Genomic DNA, 17,969 nt, shown 5'->3' with positions numbered 1-17,969 from the left:
CTCCCTGTGCCACCTCCCCTCTGTGGAGCTCTCTCTTGCCCTGCCTAAACATTCAGGATTCATTCCTGTCTAAAGCCCTGATCTCCATTCTGTATCAGTTTTATACCTTAAAGTAAATCTAAATTGTGTAGAACACTGCTGGGAAATTTTTGCAGTTTTAGACACAAGACTCATTTTAGAATAAAAGGCTTTGGGTCCTATCTTTAAAAAAATTAAAAAAGACTAGACTTGAGTTTTTGTCCCAACTCTGCCACAGACTTCCGTGTATGAGTTTAGTAAGATACTACCATTTTCTTAACCACTGTTCCTTGATCTGTAAAATGATTATGATAATCCCTTTCTTTCCCTATTCATAAGGCAATTTTAAAAGTATAAAAAGGGATTTATATTCTGAGGTCTCATCAGTACTGAGTCCTTAGTTGGCGTTCAGCTCAGCTCAGTTCCAGTACTATCTCTGGAAGGGAAGGAGAGGCACTGTGCCTGTCCTTCCAGAGAGGAGGCTTCTGGGCATTTGAGTGGAATCTTGAAGGATTAACAGGATTTTCACAGGGAATATCACATTAAAGCAGTTTGCTTTGCCCGGAATGTAGGATGTTTTGAGGCTGAGAATAGGCATGGAGGGAGAGAAGGTTGAAGACAATTTCAGGTAGCAGTTTGGAACCAAATGAAAGAAGGACCTTGAATGCTATCCTGAGTAGTTTAGACTGTAGAACAGTACTTTTCAACCTTTTTCATATTACATTATACAAAGAAAACAATATTTTTAATGTCAGGCTGCAGGTAGCTATTGGCAAGGGGTAACTGGCCCAGGGACTACAGCTTCTCTGAGGGCTGCAGGAATTAAAAACTTTTAATAACTTGGCACTTTATCACTGGTCAAGAAGCACTGCTAGGCAACAAGGAGCCTGGTTAAGAAAATTCAGGAAAAATATTTCTTCTTTGTCTCTCCAGGGTCCAAGATGGTAATGTGACTTCTACTCTAGATTCTTGCCTTGGGAGCCTGGCCCTTGCTGAAATCGAGTACACCAAAAATGGGTCAGCCTATCACTACAGTTCCTATACCATTAAAAGGTTAATAGGAGATTAGCAATTGCCAGGGGGTGAAAGAAGGGGAAGTTGGAGATTTACTAATGGGTATGGGATTGCTTTTTGGGGTGATGAAAATATTCTGGAATTAGATAATGGTGATGTTTGCATAACCTTGTGAATATACAAAAAAACCCTAAATTGTATACTTTAAAAGGGTGAATATTATGGAATATAAATTTTATCTCATTAAAAAATAAAAGCGTAATAGAATGTTATGAACAACTTTACCTCAATAAATTTGATAAATGAAATTCTATGAAAGACACATATCAAAACTGACACAAGAAGAAAGTAAAAATCTGAACAGCCCTATACCTGTTAAAATAATTTAATTATAATTTTAAATATATAATTTAAATGTAATTCATAGGCATCATTTATCAACCCTTCCCCCAACTTTGCCCTGGTTTTCACTAAATCTTTGCTTAATTCAGTGCTTTGGATATAACTGAGATCAGTTCTTTCAAGGACATGAGAATGAGGTCTTTCAAGAGAATACCTTTTGTTTCTCCAACATGCAGAGGATTGGCAACAGCTCATCTGTTGCTTTGCCAACGGGAGAGGTAAGAAACCTCCAGGCCTGGATGACTTCTTCAATAGATTCAGTCAAACAGTAAAGGAAACATAATCCCTAGATTGATCTGTAGATTCAGTGAAACCCCAGTCAAAATCCCACAACTTCTCCTTTTTGGGTAAAAATTGACAAACTGATTCTAAAATCTGTATGGAAATGCAAAGGACCAAGAATAACCAAAACAACTTTGAAAAAGAGCAAAGTTAGAGAACTTGCACTACCTGATTTCAAGACTTATTATAAAACTGCAGTAATTGAGACAGCATGATACTGACATAATTATATCTAAAAAAAATGAGATCATTTAAACACAGGAAGTCTAGAAATAGGCCTACATGTATTTGATCAATTGGTTTTTAACAAAAATGCAAAGGTGGCTGGGCACGGTGGCTCACACCTGTAATCCCAGCACTTTGGGAGGCCAAGGTGGGCGGATCACGAGGTCAGGAGATCAAGACCATCGTGGCTAACACGGTGAAACCCTGTCTCTACTAAAAATACAAAAAATTAGCCGGGCGTGGTGGCAGGCGCCTATAGTCCCAGCTACTCAGGAGGCTGAGGTAGGAGAATGGTGTGAACCCCGGGCGGTGGAGCTTGCAGTGAGTGGAGATCATGCTATTGCACTCCAGCCTGGGTTACAGAGCAAGACTCTGTCTCAAAAAAAACAAAGATAATTTGATAATAAAAGGATATTTCTTTTCAACAAATGCTGCTAGAACAGCTGGATATCCATGTGTAAAAAAATTGAACATGACCCTTTTCTCATACTCTATACAAACATGGATCATAGACAGATATCAAAGCTAAAATTGTAAAACATCTATAAGAAAAGCAAAAAATCTTTTTGACCTTGGAGTAGGCAAAGATTTCCTAGATAAGACACAAAAAAAGCCTGAACCATTTTTTTGAAAAAATGTTTTATTTCCACAGGCTTTTGGGAGCAGGTGGTATTTGGTTACATGAGTAAGTTATTTAGTGGTGATTTGTGAGATTTTGGTGCACCTATCACCCGAGCAGTATACATTGAACCCGATTTGTGGTCTTCTATCTATCACCCTCCTCTCACCCTTTCCCGAGCCCCAAAATTCATTGCATCATTCTTTTGCCTTTGCATCCTCATACCTTAGCTCCCATTTATGAATGAGAACATACCATGTTTGGTTTTCTATTCCTGAGTTACTTCACTTAGAATAATAATCTTCAGTCCCACCCAGATTGCTGTGAATGCCATTAATTCATTCCTTTTTATGGTTGAGTAGTATTCCATCATATATCTATCTATCTATATAGATACGTTAGATATAGATATAGCTATAGATATAGATATAGATATCTCACAGTTTCTTTATCCACTCATTGATTGATAGGTATTTGGGCTGGTTCCACATTTTTGCAATTGCAAATTGTGCTGCTATAAGCATGCGTGTGCAAGTGTCTTTTTTGTATAATGGCTTCTTTTCCTTTGGGTAGATACCCAGTAGTGGGATTTCTGGATCAAATGGTAGTTCTACTTTTAGTTCTTAAAGGAATCTTCACACTGTTTTCCATAGTGGTTGTACTAGTTTACATTCCCACCAGCTGTGTGGAAGTTTTCCAATTTCACTGCATCCATGCCAACATTTGTTTTTGTTTTTGTTTTTGTTTTTTAAATGGCCATTCTTCCAGGAGTAAGGTGGTATCACAATGTGGTTTTGATTTGCATTTGCCTGATCATTAGTGATGTTGAGCATTTTTTCATATATCTGTTAGCCATTTGCATATCTTCGTTTTGAGAATTGTCTGTTAAGTGTCCTTAGCTCACTTTTTGATGAGATTGTTTTTTGCTTGCTAATTTGCTTGAGTTCATTGTAGATTGTGGATATTAGTCCTTTGTCAGATGTATGGACTGTGAAGATTTTCTCCCACTCTGTGGCCTATTTACTCTGCTGACTGTTCCTTTTACCATGCAAAAGCTCTTTAGTTTAATTAAGTCCCAGCTATTTATCTTTGTTTTTATTACATTTGCTTTAGGGTTCTTGGTCATGAAATCTTTGCCTAAGCCAATGTCTAGAAGGGTTTTTCTTCTGTTATCTTAATAGAATTTTTATAGTTTCAGGTCTTAGATTTAAGTCCTTGATCTGTCTTGGATTGATTTTTATATAAGGTGAGAGATGAGGATCCAGTTTTATTCTCCTACATGTGGCTTGCCAGTTATCCCAGCACTGTTTGTTAAATAGGGTGTCCTTTTCCCATTTTGTTTTTGTTTGCTTTGTTGAAGATCAGTTGGCTGTAAATATTTGGGTTTATTTTTAGGTTCTCTATTGTGTTCCATTGGTCTATGTGTCTGTTTTTTACCAGTAGCATGCTGTTTAATGACTATAGCATTATAGTATAGTTTGAAATCAGGGAATGTGATGCCTCCAGATTTGTTCTTTGCTTAGTCTTGCTTTCATTATGTGGCTAAATGGATCAAAAAAGCCTGAGCCATTTTAAAAATTGATGTTGGACTCATCAAACTGAGAAAACATTTGTTCTTTAAAAGACACCACTAAAGACTGGGTATGGTGGCTCACGCCTGTAATCCCAACACTTTGGGAGGCCAAGGTGGGCAGATCACCTGAGGTAAGGAGTTCAAGACCTGCCTAGCCAACATGGTAAAACCACGTCTTAAAAAAAAAATACAAACATTAGCCGGGCATGGTGGCGGGTTCCTGTAATCTCAGCTACTTGGGAGGCTGAAGTGGGAGAATCGCTTGAACTTGGGAGGCAGAGGTTGCAGTGAGCCCAGATCATGCCATTGCACTCCAGCCTGGGCGATAGTGCAAGACTCCGTCTCAAAAACAAACAAACAACAAAAAAAAAAAACCACACAAGATACCACTAAGAAAATGAATATGTATAATTATTATTTGTCAATTAAAAGTAATAATTTAAATTCCAAAAAGGGAAAGGCAAGCCCCAGACTGGGAGAAAATGCCCTCCCTTGCTCCCATTATGTGTTTTTGTGTGTGTGTGTGTGTGTGTGTGTGTGTGTCTTTGTCTGACATCTGCATCCAGAATATGTAAAGGACTTATAACTCAATAGTACCCCCCAAATTAATTTTAAAATGGCAAAAGAATTGAACAGACCTATCACAAAAAAAGATAAATGACAACTAAACACATGGAAAGTTGCTCACTGTCATAGTCATCAGAGAAATGGAAATTAAAACCACAGCGAGGCCGGGTGCGGTGGCTCACACCTGTAATCCCAGCACTTTGGGAGGCCAAAGCAGGTGGATTACTTGAGGTCAGGAGTTGGAGACCAGCCTGGGCAACATGGTGAAACTCCATCTCTACTAAAAATACAAAAATTAGCCGGGCATGGTGGCGGGACCTATAGTCCCAGCTACTTCGGAGGTTGAGGCTAGAGAATTGCTTGAACCTGGGAGACAGGTTGCAGTGACCCGAGATCATGCCACCGCATTCCAGCCTGGGCAACAGAGTGAGACTCTGTCTCAAAAACAAAAACAAAAACAAAAAATAACCACACACACAGTGAGATATCATTACGCACCCCCTACAATCGTCATAATGACCAAGTCTTGTGAAGGAATTAGAATTCTCATACATTGTTGATAGGACTGCAAAAATAGTACAACCATTTTAGAAAACAATGTGGTAGTTTTTTTAAATAAAATTAAACATAAACTTACTGTGTGACCCATTCATTCCACTCCTAGGTATTTAACCAGGAGAAAAGAAAACCTACACTCACAAAAAAGACTTGTACAATAATGTTCATAGCTATTTTTTTCATAATTGCTCCAAGCTGGAAACAACCTTATGATCCCTCAATAGGTGAACGGATAAATAATGGTACCTCCATCATACACTACTCAGCAATTTTTTAAAACTACTGATACATACAGAAATATGAGTCAGTAATTACAACTTCATGTTGTGCATAAAAAGCCAGGCACAAAAGAATATGTACTGCATGATTCTATTTTCTGTGATGTTCTAGAAAAGATAATTTAATCTATAGTAATCGCAGATCAGTGTTTGCCTGGCACCAGGATAGGAAGTGAAGATTCACGTGGAAAGGGCACAAGGTAACTCTTTGGGGTCGTAGAAATGTTGTGTCTTGATTGAGGTGGTGGTTAGATGGTAAATATATTTATAAAATTCAGCCATCTGAACTGTTAAGATGGATGCATTTTGTGTTATCTAAATTATATCTATGTAATGATAATTTTTGTTAACAAGGAAATAGAAGAAAAAAAAGGATCAGCCCAGGGTCATTCTTCTAATTCTGTATACTGAATTCTTACAAATTAAACAAAAGCCTTTCCAATGGCTCCTAGAGAGGCTAAGGAAGTCTCTGTATGGGAATGTTTTCCAGCTATATATACAATACTCCAAGCAGCTGGACTGATGTAAGTTGGGGCTCCCAGGAGCAAGATAGGCCATTTACTTGATCCCCTGAATTAATCTTTGGAATAAGGTTCTGTTTCTTCTGTCATCCTTTAATGATTTCCCTGCGTTTTTGTAGAATACTGTGACCAGGGAGGAGAAGCCAAGTTCCTGAAGCGCCCCATTATCTGTTCATTCTGTACCTTGGAAGTAGCTTTTCATGATACTGTATTTGTTCATGACCAGCAAATTCCACTGTGTACTGGACTCCAGATGGCTAGTCCACATGGGGAAAGCTCTCCAGAAAGCACCGGATTTTGTGCCCATGTTCATGTGTATTCACAGTTTGGGCACCTTTGGAAGAGTCAGTCTAGTACAGTCCAGAAGCTCTGCCTGACATTTTCAACCCTCTGTCTTTTCCTGTGATCTTAAAATGTCAGAAATTGAAGTGATGGTGGAGAACAATAAAGTCAACACTTGCACATTATAGATGAGGAAACGACCCAGAGCAGGAAAGTGTTGATTTTCCCCTATAAGTTCACATTTCAGAGACAGAGCTGGAATCACAACCTGAATATCTAAACTCCTGATACATTTATTCCTCTAGTACAGCTCACTAAGTCAAGGCTACATCCTGCCAATCATCATTAACAATTTAGTGCATTGTTTCTCAAAATAGGGTCCTTGAACAGTCTGTAGTAGAGTCATTTGAGGTTTGTATGCCTGAACTCTACTCCAGACCTACTAATCTGAATCCCTGTTGAGACTGGGGCCTGGGATTCTCCATTGTGAATAGATGTCTTGGTGATTCTGATGCACATTACAGTTTGAATACCCCTGTTGAAGACAGTAGTGAGCTAATTTAAAGCAAAGAAGTAGAACAATCAGATGCATATTTAAGAAAATATGGAACCAGGTCTTTGGAGGGCCTGCAGTACTGAGAAGCCTTTGTCCTAGAGGAACGGAAACAGTTTATATTCCTGGGCATCATTTGTCTATTCTTCCCCCAACTTTGTGCTGGTTTTCCCTGGTAACCTTTGCTTAATTCAGTGCTTTAAATATAACTGAGATCAGACCATTCAAGGACATGAAAGTAAGGTCCCTCAGGGTAATGACCTTTCTTTCTCCAATATGCAAAGGGTTGGCAACAGCTCATTTGTTGCTTTGTCAACGGGAGAGGTAATTCCCCTAATGGATTTCGAGTCCTCTGTAGAAAGGTTGACCTGGTCTTTGGGGAATGAATCTCACAGAATTCGGTCTGTGTAATTACTGATACAGGGCTCTTTGGTTTCCCAGATGTGACCCTGTCTCTCTCATACACATCAAATTCGTCTTGTCCCTTTGTCTTTGATGTGGTAGAGGCAGAGAATGGATAGAATGCACCATAATAGGCTTGTCAGAGAGATGTGACTATAATTCTCTTCTCCATCATAATGAGTCATAATACAACCCACCCACTTGCTCAAGCTGGAAATCTTGAAGTCTTTATTCTTCCTTCTCCGGTATCTCCCATATTCTGTCCATCATCAAGGTTAGTCATTTCAGCCTCTGAAATATATCTTGGTTGCATATGCCCTCTTGAATGTATATACCTTTTGCCACTGCCCTGGTCCATATCACCATCATTTCTTGAGCAGTAGTCTATCTGGGCTCACTACTCATACTCTTGCCCTACTTCAATGCAATTATTATAGGCCAGAATGATCTTTTAGAATTTTCAATATGGGAAAATTTAAAGCCCACTGATCTCATGTTCTGTTTACTTAAAAATATAGAATTATGTGGATTAAAATGTGAAAGTTCCCTGTATCCTTTCTCTTATATACCCATTCCCCTCTACAAGGAGCCATTGGTAGCAATTTGAAATGCTTTTCTAAGCATTTGTAAAATGTGTGTATGTGCATATGCTATATATATATACTTTATGTGGTTGTATGCATGTTTGTGTACATAAATATATGATAATATAAATAATATGTCAATAATATGAATAGTATCATAATACGTCGTTCTCATGCTCATTTGCCAATATATTGATTTATTAATCATGCCCCTATTGAGGGATTTTATTTAAGATAAAATCTAAACTTCAATCTACCCCTGCCTTTTTCTTGTTCTACTTTCCCCTTTGTTTACTGTGTTCCAGCCATGACCTCCTGTCAGGTCCTCCCATAACCCAAGCTCACTTCCTCCTCAGGGCCTTTACCTATGCTGTTGCCCCTGCCTGAGCTACTCCCCTGGGTACACGACAGTAGTTTCCATATGATGGACTGCTATGTTCTGGGTCCTTCAAAACACACTCTCTCACACCCAGTATTGCTTATGAACTGAATAAGTGTTTTCCGTGAATTTGTACTTTCCCCCCCCAAAATATGGGTATTCTGATTAATGGAATAATTAATGAATTCATTGTAGCTTTTTGTTCATTAACAAATACTTAAAAATATGTTGTTTTCTGGAGGAATTCTTAGATTATTTTATAATATTTTAAAATATGTTATTATAATATTTGACTTACCTTCAATAATTTTCTCTCCACAGTTTTTCACCCTCCCCTCATAAACGTCACCAAACTCACCTTTATTATTTTAGTACACCAAACTTTTTCATATACAGTGAATCTTCATATTCACACATTCTAGATTCTGTACTGACTAAAATTTACTTATAACCCCAAAATCAATACTCACCATGTATGGTCTGAATGTTTGTGTCCCTCCAAACTGCATATGTTGAAATCTTATCCCTAATGTGTTGGTATTAGGAGGTGGGGCCTTTGGGAGGTGATTAGGTGGGCCATGAGGGCAGAGCCCTCATGAAGGGGATTTGTGCCCTTACAAAAGCAGCTTGAGGGCTTCTGTTGTCCCCTCCACCATCTCACCAGACACCAAATCTGCTGGTGCCTTGATGCTGGACTTCCCAACCTCCGGCACTGTGGACTGTAAATTTCATGTTTATAGATAACAGTCTGAGGTATTTTGTTTTGCCAGCCTGAACAGACCAAACAGCATGCTTTAGCTGTTAATCTCAGACATTCACACGGACAGGGCAGTGAAAACATCTGAGTCTCCTGACGTGCACATTCCTAGCTGAGGTGGCACAAGGCAGTGTTCTGTGTACTTATTTCACCTCTCATCCTGTAAACAAGTGTCTTTGTCATGTATCGGGTACCATGTTTTTTGCATTTTTGTGCTTTTTGTTGGTGATTTCACTGTTTAAAATGATCCCCAAGCATAGTGCTGAAGTTCTGTCTAGTGTTTCTAAACACAAGAAGGCTGTAACGTGCCTTACTGAGAAAATACATGTATTAGATAAGCTTTGTTCAGGGAGAATTGAAGTGTTGTTAGCCATGAGTTCAGTCTTACTGAATCAACAAACGTTAAATAAGGTGTCCTTAAACAGAAACAGACATAAAACGAGGTTATGTATTGACCGATTGATAAAATTGTGACCAGAGGCTAACAGGAACCTAATCTGGTATTTTTCCCCTAGAGCAGGGGTTCCCAGCCCCCTGGGCTGAGGACCCTTACCATTCTGGCCTGTTAGGAACTGGGCCTCAAAACAGGAAGTGAGCAGCTGGTGAGTGAGCATTACTGTCTAAGCTCCACCTCCCGTCAGATCAGCGGTGGCATTAGATTCTCATAGAAGAGCAAAGTCTGTTGTGGACTGCACATGCAAGGGACCTAGGTTGCACACTCCTTATGAGAATCTAATGCCTGATGATCTGAAGTAGAACAGTTTCATCCCAAAACCATCCCTACCCCTGTCCATGGAAAAATTGTCTTCCACAAAACCAGCCCCTGGTGCCAAAAAGGTTGGGGATCACTGCCCCAGAGGAATGATTCGCCATTAACTAATACAGTGTTTGTGCTGACTTTACAGACCATAACTACCAGAAGTAACAAGAGTCACCTATACTCATTCTCTTTTCCTGAAAGTTCTCCCTCCAGCAGTTTTTCTTCACCCAGCAAAACTCTTCACATCCTTCAATACCCAATCTAAGTGCCACCTGTACTGTAAAACTTCTGTGACTCCTCAAGGCAAACGGAGTAGTCCTCTCTGCCAAGCATCCACTATTCATGTGGGTGCTGAGAACACCTACATGAACTGTGCTGAGAACCTCTGTTCATACCATTGTAAGAGCACTGACCATGTACTGAGTTACCTATGGACTGTACTTGTCTGCCCTTTCCATAAGTCATGAGATCCTGAAGGACCTGGCATTACTAGATTTCATAAATATTGACTGAATGATTGGAATGAGGAAGGGAGAGTTTATGTAGGTGAGAGTAAATGCTAATGGAAAAGACATTGAAAGTGAAGGAAAAAGAAAGTAGATTGAATAATGAATATGATCAGGGCTCTTGTGAAGGACCCCTGAGTTACTCTGGGGGTGGCAAACTGGTTCTAAGTCTCAGTATGGTTACAGCCTATATTGATCAGTGACCTAAGCTTCCTTATGTGAGAAAAGAGTTTATTGACCCAGAAAGTCTAGGGGGAAAATCTGGCCTCAGCCTCAGGTTAAGACTCACATTTCATCAGTATCCATGTTTTAACCTACTTGCAGGCTCTCGCTCTCTCTTGCTCTCACACGTGCTCTTTCTCTTAGAGTCACTCTCGCTCTCTCTGGGTTGGCTGTTCTTAGGCAACAAATAGTGGTTCCTGCAACTTCAGGGACATATTGTCACAACCCTTTGTCCAGTAACAGAGCCAGTTTGAGTAACACAAAACAAAGGTCCTGGAGTTGAATCTTAATGACTCTGAGCTGGCTTGGAACATATGCTTGTTGCTAAACCGATCGCAGTGGCATGTAGGATGAAATGGTGCAAATTGACTTAATCTAGATTACCATGATCTACTCCTTGAAGCCTATAGTTGGAGTCAGCTTTATATAAAGGACTCTAGGTGATCTTTTGTGTTTATGGTGTCTATGAACCATCTTACCTGGAATAGAGATTGAGAGGTTTTTCCCCCCCAAAACAGAAGCAAATAAACATTATTTTGTTCCTTTAGTATAACTTTCATTGAAGAGTTATATAGTGCTTTGGAAGTATCAAGTCCTATGCTAAATAAATGCTGGAGATACAAAAGCCCCTGACCTCAGAATGTCATAGTCTTGGGGTAAGAAAAAATTCATTCCATGTCCTAGGAGCAAATAAGTTCCTTTGGAGTCCAAGGGAAACTATATTACTCAGATGAATGAGTCCAGAACAAATATAGTTAACTATGCTCCTCTCTCCTAGGGGATTTGCATTTGAGGAGTGGAAATGACTTTGAACTAGGAGCTGAGGCCTAGGTTCTAGTTGTGTTATTGCCATCTGCCATCACCAATTAACTATAAACTTGAATTCATAAACTCTGTGGCCAGTGTTTCTCAAAGTGTAGTGAGCAATTCATCTGCAGTAGCTTCACCTCGGGTTCTCTATGGGTCAGGACCCACAGAATAAGAAGATCTGGGGGCTGTGCTCTCTGTAAGTTGTTTAATGTCTATGAACTTCTTTTTCCTCGTATATTAAGAGGATCGTATTTACCTTGCAGCATTGGTTTAAGGATTAAATGTGATAATGAGTAGAAAGCACATGGCAGGTAGCCAGAGCTCAGCAAATGCCCTTTTAAAAATTTCCTCAGAGAGTATGAAGTCTCGATGGTCCAAAGTAGTCGAAGGATTCCTAGAAGAAGGATAGCAAAAAGGCTTTCCTCACTCAGGAAGTGTGCCTCCAAAAATGTGTGACTGTTACATGACCCCAACTATACTCTTGTAATGTTTGCTGGTAACTATTATGGGACACAAGACTGGCATAGTAGCTTCGTGTTGAAATATATTAGGATATACTTGTACATCATATGCTCACAAGTGAGATCAGATTCTCCTTTATCTTTGCGTGTGTTTGAGCTAGAACTCAACCACATCACCACCTGGGAGTTGACAGTTGAAAATATTTCTAAACCTCCAGAATCTTCTATCTTCTGCCCTGACTTTGGTATGCCAAAGATAACAGAACTCTTCTTTGATGACTAAGGACTTCTCAGGGTCTCAAATAATCTTTTCTGATACCAAATCTCACGTGCCTTGTGGCTAAAGTTGAAGAAGGGGCAAGACATTACTTGGAAGAGGCTTTTGCGAAACTCCTAGAAATAGGCGTGTCCTTTTAACTTCCCTCTTTCTGAAGAGGGTAAAACCAAAAACTGCCAATAAACCTAGAGAATCCTGTCAAGTGAGGTTTATGGTTAATCTGAATCTAACTGAGGTTACTTGGTGATATCAATAATTTAAACCTATTAGTCAGGTAGATTAAGAACATAATACTTGTATCTTCAAAAAGCTCTTTGCCTTATTTTTTTTTAATTCAGTAACATAGTCTCTCTCTCTGTCTCTCTCTCTCTCTGTCTTTCTGTCTCTCTCTCTCTCTCTCTCTCTCACACACACACACACACACACACACACACACACACACACCCCTACACATCTCTTAGTGAAGCTCCCAGGTGGTGATGTGGTTATTCAGAAGAACACATCCCTCTGTTCCAAGAATCTGCGTAATCTGATTAAATGAGGTGTTACCATATCATGTTTTCTTAGTTAAAAAATACATAAGGGGCTGGGTGCAGTGGCTCATCTGTAATTCCAGCACTTTGGGAGGCTGAGGTGGGAGGAATTACTTGAGCCTATGAATTTGACATTAGCCTAGCCAACATAGTGAGACCCCATCTCCAAAAAAAAATTCGCTGGATGTGGTGGTGCATCCTGTGATCACAGCTAAATGGGAGGCTGAGGCAGGAGGATTGCTTGAGCCCAGGAAGTCGAGGCTACAGTGAGCCGTGTTTGTGCCACTGCACTCTAGTCTGGGCAACAGAGGGAGACCCTGTTGCAAAAAAAAAAAAAGAAAAAAAAAAAGTAAGTCTGTCACGGTAGGTAAGAAGAGACCTTAGTTAGTCTCTTGTCCATCTGTTGATCTACCCCCACCCTTTTTTTTTTTTTTTGGCGGGGAACACAGTCTCGCTCTGTCGCCCAGGCCGGAGTGCAGTGGCGCGATCTACAAGCTCTGCCTCCCAGGTTCACGCCATTCTCCTGCTTCAGCCTCCCGAGTAGCTGGGACTACAGGCGCCACAATGCCTGGCTAATTTTTTTTTTTTTTTTGTATTTTTAGTAGAGACGGAGTTTCATCATGTTAGCCAGGATGGTCTCGATCTCCTGACCTCGTGATCCGCCCACCTTGGCCTCCCAAAGTGCTGGGATTACAGGTGTGAGCCACCACGCCCAGCCTTGATCTACTCTTGGAGCCCTTCTACTGTCACACTCCCAAACCCTCCCACCCTTTGTTTAGGCCAGAAGTCAACAAACAAATCCTGCCCACCACTTCTTTTTCTAAGCAGTTTTATTGGAACACAGCCATGCCTGTTTGCTTATGAATTGTGTATGGTTGCTGTCATGCCACTATAGAACTGAGTAGTTATGACAGAGAAAATATGACCTGTAAAGCCCAATATATTTACTAATGTCCTTAACAAAGTTTGCTGATCCCCCACCTTGCCTCTTTCTTCAAAATCTCCAATGTTGAGTATTCTCCAGTTTCCAAGAGACCACTTTGGACCACTCACTTAGAAAGTTCTTACTTTCTAAAAAAAAAAGCAAAATCTGGTTTTCTGTAGACTGCTCCTGCTGGTACTTGTTCAGCTTGAGTATGTTGAGTCACTAAATATAAATCAAATTGCTCTTCCACATATCGGCAGCCCTTTATATCTTAGAACACTGGGCTCATGACTCCAGGCAGAATCTTGCAGTATCCTGGTGTGATAAAATTTCACATGCCTTCATTGTCACCAGAATGGAACATAATACTCTTGCAAAGCTAAATTGTGGCCCACCTAGGTTTTCTAGGCACCATGAGCAACAAGAAGAAGTCTCAGCCTCATTCTACATGCTTGAAGACCTTGAGATCTAACCCAAAGAACAGAGACAGGTTCATGTGACATGTACTGTCTGCTCAACAGCTAGGAGTGATGCAACTTCCAGGTCACATGTACCCACACTTTGTGTCTGTGGTCTTGATGGTTGTGAAATGGTTTGTTTTCTGACAGAAGGAAAACAGTCACTTCTGTTTCATCAGAGATGGGAGTGGCATACCGTTGATACTAGACACAAATTCTTTTTTCCAACTTTCTTGACAGTAGACCCTATCCATATACTTCTTTAAGCCCATTGTTAAGCAAAGTGACTTTCATTGTCTTTTCTTTTGTCTTCATTATTACTACCCTAATTTAGATTGCCATCTTCTCTCACCATTGCAGACTATCGCAACAGCTTCTTAATCATTTTCTTGTCTCTTATTTTTTTATTTTTCTGGTTTGTCTTCTTCACTCTGCCAGATAAGAGCACAGCATTGGTTAACGTTTCTCTGCTAATCCGTACTCTTCAGTGGCTCCCTGTTACAAATAAAGGAAAGATGAAACTTATTAGGGTGGCATTCAAGGCTTTTCAGGACCTCCAAACTCTTCCTTTCCTCCCTCTTTTCAACATTGAGAAGACTGTCCCATATTCTCTGAACCTGTCTTATCTGTTCCCATGCCCAGGCCTTGGTCATACTGTGTGCTATATAAAAAAAAAGAAAAAAAAAAAAAGTCCTGTTCTCCTTCCTTTCCAAAACCATGTATCAAACTCTACCTTCCTCATTGTGTTCATTGCTCCTTCTCTTTCGTGCATGCTTGCTTTCTCTCATGTTCTCATGCTCTTGCTCTCTCTTACCCTGAAAGTTTGATTCCCAGCTTCAGTGGTCTACTAGCATATTATGTCTCTTTTTATGGTGCCTACAAAAAAATCTTCTTGTTTTAGGGATATATATTAATGTCTTCCTGAAACTTTGTAAATATTGTTTAAGTTACTTCAAAGGAGTATTTTTGGGCCTTGCCTCTTTCCTTTATCTGTCAAAGAATTCAGCACATTTTGTGTTTGTTTTTACTGAATTCTATACAAGGAGTTTGTTGATTTCTCATGAGATGTACCCTGGATCCCAAAGATTTTCACCTTTTTTTCTAAATGTTTTATAGTTTTACATTTTACATTTAAGTCCATGATTCATTCTGAGTTAGTTTTTTTATAAGATGCAAGAGTTAGATTGAGGTCTTTTCTCCCCTATGGATGCCTGATTGCTTCGGCACGATTTCTTGAAAAGGCCTTTTCTTTTCTTATGTTAATATTTTTAGTAGAGACAGGGTTTTGCTGTGTTGGCCAGGCCGATCTCGAACTCCTGGCCTCAAGTGATCCACCTGCCTTGGCCTCCCAAGGTGCTGGGATTACAGGCATGAACCACGACAACTGGCTGTTTTCTTCATTGAATTGCTTTTACACCTTTGTCAAAAATCAGTTGGGCATATTGTGAGGGTCTGTTTCTGGATTTTCTGTTCTAATCCATTGTTCTTCACTTTATCTTAGCCAAACGGCCAATAATTGATCTATTCCATTTTTCTGTGTCTGTCTCTTCACCAATGCTACACAGTCTTGATTATTGTAGCTATATAATAAATCTTAAAATCTGGCAGACTGATTCTTCTCATTTTATTATTTTTCAGAATTATTTTAGCTATTGTGCTTCCTTTGCCTTTTCATAAACATTTTAGAGCAATCTTACATACATCTACAGACATTCTTGCTGGGATTTTGATGGGAATTGTGTTAAATCTGTGTGTCAGTTTGGGGAGATATACCACGTTGAGTTGTGCAATCCATGAATATGGTATGTCTCTCCATTTATTTAAGTCTCCTTTGATTTCTTTCATTAGCTTTGTATAGCTTTCAGCATACATGCCCTGCACAGGGTTTTTTTAGATTTACACCTTTTCAATTTTTAAGAACCATTATAAATGGCGTCGTATTTTTATTTTATATGCCCACATATTCATTGCTAGTTAGAAGTAAATTGATTTTTGTATCATTATCTTGTATCCTGTGACCTTGCTGAACTCACTTATTAGTCCTGAGAGTTTTGTTGTGGGGTTTTTTTGTAGATTTTTTGCTTTTTTTCTTCTTCTTTTCTTTTTTCTTTTTCTTTTTCTTTTTCTTTCTTTCTTTCTTTTTTTTTTTTTGAGATGCAGTCTTACTCTGTCGCCCCCAGGCTGGAGTGCAGTGGCACCATCTCAGCTCACTGTCACCTCCTCCTCCTGGGCTCAAGCAGTTGTCCTGCTTCAGCCTCCCTAGTAGCTGGGATTACATAGGCGCCCGCCACCACACCCAGCTAATTTTTGTATTTTAGTAGAGATGGGATTTCACCGTGTGGGCCAGGCTGGTCTTGAACTCCTGACCTCAAGCAATCCACCCGCCTTGGCCTCCTAAATAGGATTACAGGCGTAAGCCACCACGCCCAGCCACGATTTTTCTGTATAATCATGTCCTCTGCAAACAGGGACCATTTTTTTTTCTTCCTTTCCAATTGGTATACCTTTTATATATGTTTTTTGCTTTATCACCTTGACTAGAAATTCCAGCAATATGTTGAATAAGAGTGATAACAGTGGCTGGGCACGGTGGCTCACACCTGTGATCCCAGCACTTTGGGAGGCCAAGGCGGGTGGATCACTTGAGGCCAAGAGTTCAAGACCAACCTGGCCAACATGGTGAAACCCCATCTCTAATAAAAATACAAAAATTAGCCAGGTGTGGCAGTGCACATCTGTAATCCCAGCTACTCGGGAGTCTGAGGCGCAAGAATCACTTGAACCCGGGAAGTGGAGCTTGCAGTAAGCCAAGATTGTGCCACTGCACTCAAAAAAAAAAAAAAAAAAAAGTGATAAGAGCAAACGTCCTTGATCTTAGGAAAGAGGATTCAGTCTCTCAAATCTAAGTATAGGTCAGGTGTGGTGGCTCACACTTGTAATCCCAGCACTTTGGGAGGCCAAGGCAGGAAGATTACTTGAACCTAGGAGTTTGAGAACAGCCTGGGAAAAATAGTGAGACCCCTGTCTCCATAAAAATTTAGAAATTAGCGAGGCATAGTGGCATGCACCTGTGATCTTAGCCACTCAGAAGGCTGAGGTGGGAGATGCACTTGAGCCCAGGAGGTTGAGGCTGCAGTGAGCCATGTTCATGCCACTGCATTCCAGCCTGGGTGACAGTGAGACCCTGCCTCAACAACCAACCAAAAACAACTAAGTATAACATTTGATATTGGTCTTTTGTTGATGCTCTTTATCAAGTTGAAGAAGTTCCCCTCTATTCCTATTTTTCTGAGAGTTTTTATCAAGAATGAGTTTAATTTTATCAAATATTTTTTGCATTGAATGATATGATCATGCAACTTTTCTTCTTTAGCCTATTAATATGGTAGATGACTGATTTCAAATACGGAATCAGCCTTACCTCCTTGGAATAAATTCTATTTGGTCATGCATTTTTATAGATTGCTGAATTCTGTTTGTATTTTATGTGTAAGTCCATAATCCATTTTGAGTTAATTTTTGTATGAGGTTTTATATAGACATTAGAACGGTCCCGAAAAAGCTTTCTCTTTTTTTTTTTTTGGGATGGAGTCTGGCTCTGTTGCCCAGGCTGGAGTGCAGTGGCACGATCTCGGCTCACTGCAAGCTCCGCCTCCCGGGTTTACGCCATTCTCCTGCCTCAGCCTCCCGAGTAGCTGGGACTACAAGGCGCCCGCCTCCACGCCCGGCTAATTTTTTGTATTTTTAGTAGAGACCGGGTTTCACAGTGTTAGCCAGGATGGTCTCAATCTCCTGACCTCGTGATCCGCCCACCTCGGCCTCCCAAAGTGCTGGGATTACAGGCATGAGCCACCGCGCCCGGCAAAGCTTTCTCTTTAATAGCATATTCAGGACTCATGTCTCATATTCTCCTTGCATTATGTGTCAGTAATCCAACAGCAATCTTTCATTTTTGTATCTTGGGATACTTTTCAGGTGAAGCTCCCAGACCCCTTTATAAATA

General features: G+C 40.1%; 1 protein-coding gene and 1 long non-coding RNA gene across 4 annotated transcripts in view; one reads left to right on the top strand and one right to left on the bottom strand.

The window, feature by feature from the left end:
- The window catches only part of GAB2 (GRB2 associated binding protein 2), a 202,209-nt gene that overhangs the window by 112,812 nt on the left and 71,428 nt on the right, over window positions 1–17,969 (top strand). The window lies entirely within an intron of this gene.
- Window positions 8,174–12,935, bottom strand: LOC144334430 (uncharacterized). Its single transcript, XR_013404233.1, has 2 exons — window positions 12,469–12,935; window positions 8,174–12,429 (listed from the first exon to the last, which is right to left on the bottom strand). It is a non-coding gene; the product is annotated as an uncharacterized LOC144334430 (long non-coding RNA).

This window comes from Macaca mulatta, chromosome 14, assembly GCF_049350105.2.
Source record: "Macaca mulatta isolate MMU2019108-1 chromosome 14, T2T-MMU8v2.0, whole genome shotgun sequence".
Taxonomy (NCBI): domain Eukaryota; kingdom Metazoa; phylum Chordata; class Mammalia; order Primates; family Cercopithecidae; genus Macaca; species Macaca mulatta.
Note: the sequence above shows the minus strand (reverse complement) of the source record. Positions and strands in the feature narration are given on the sequence as shown.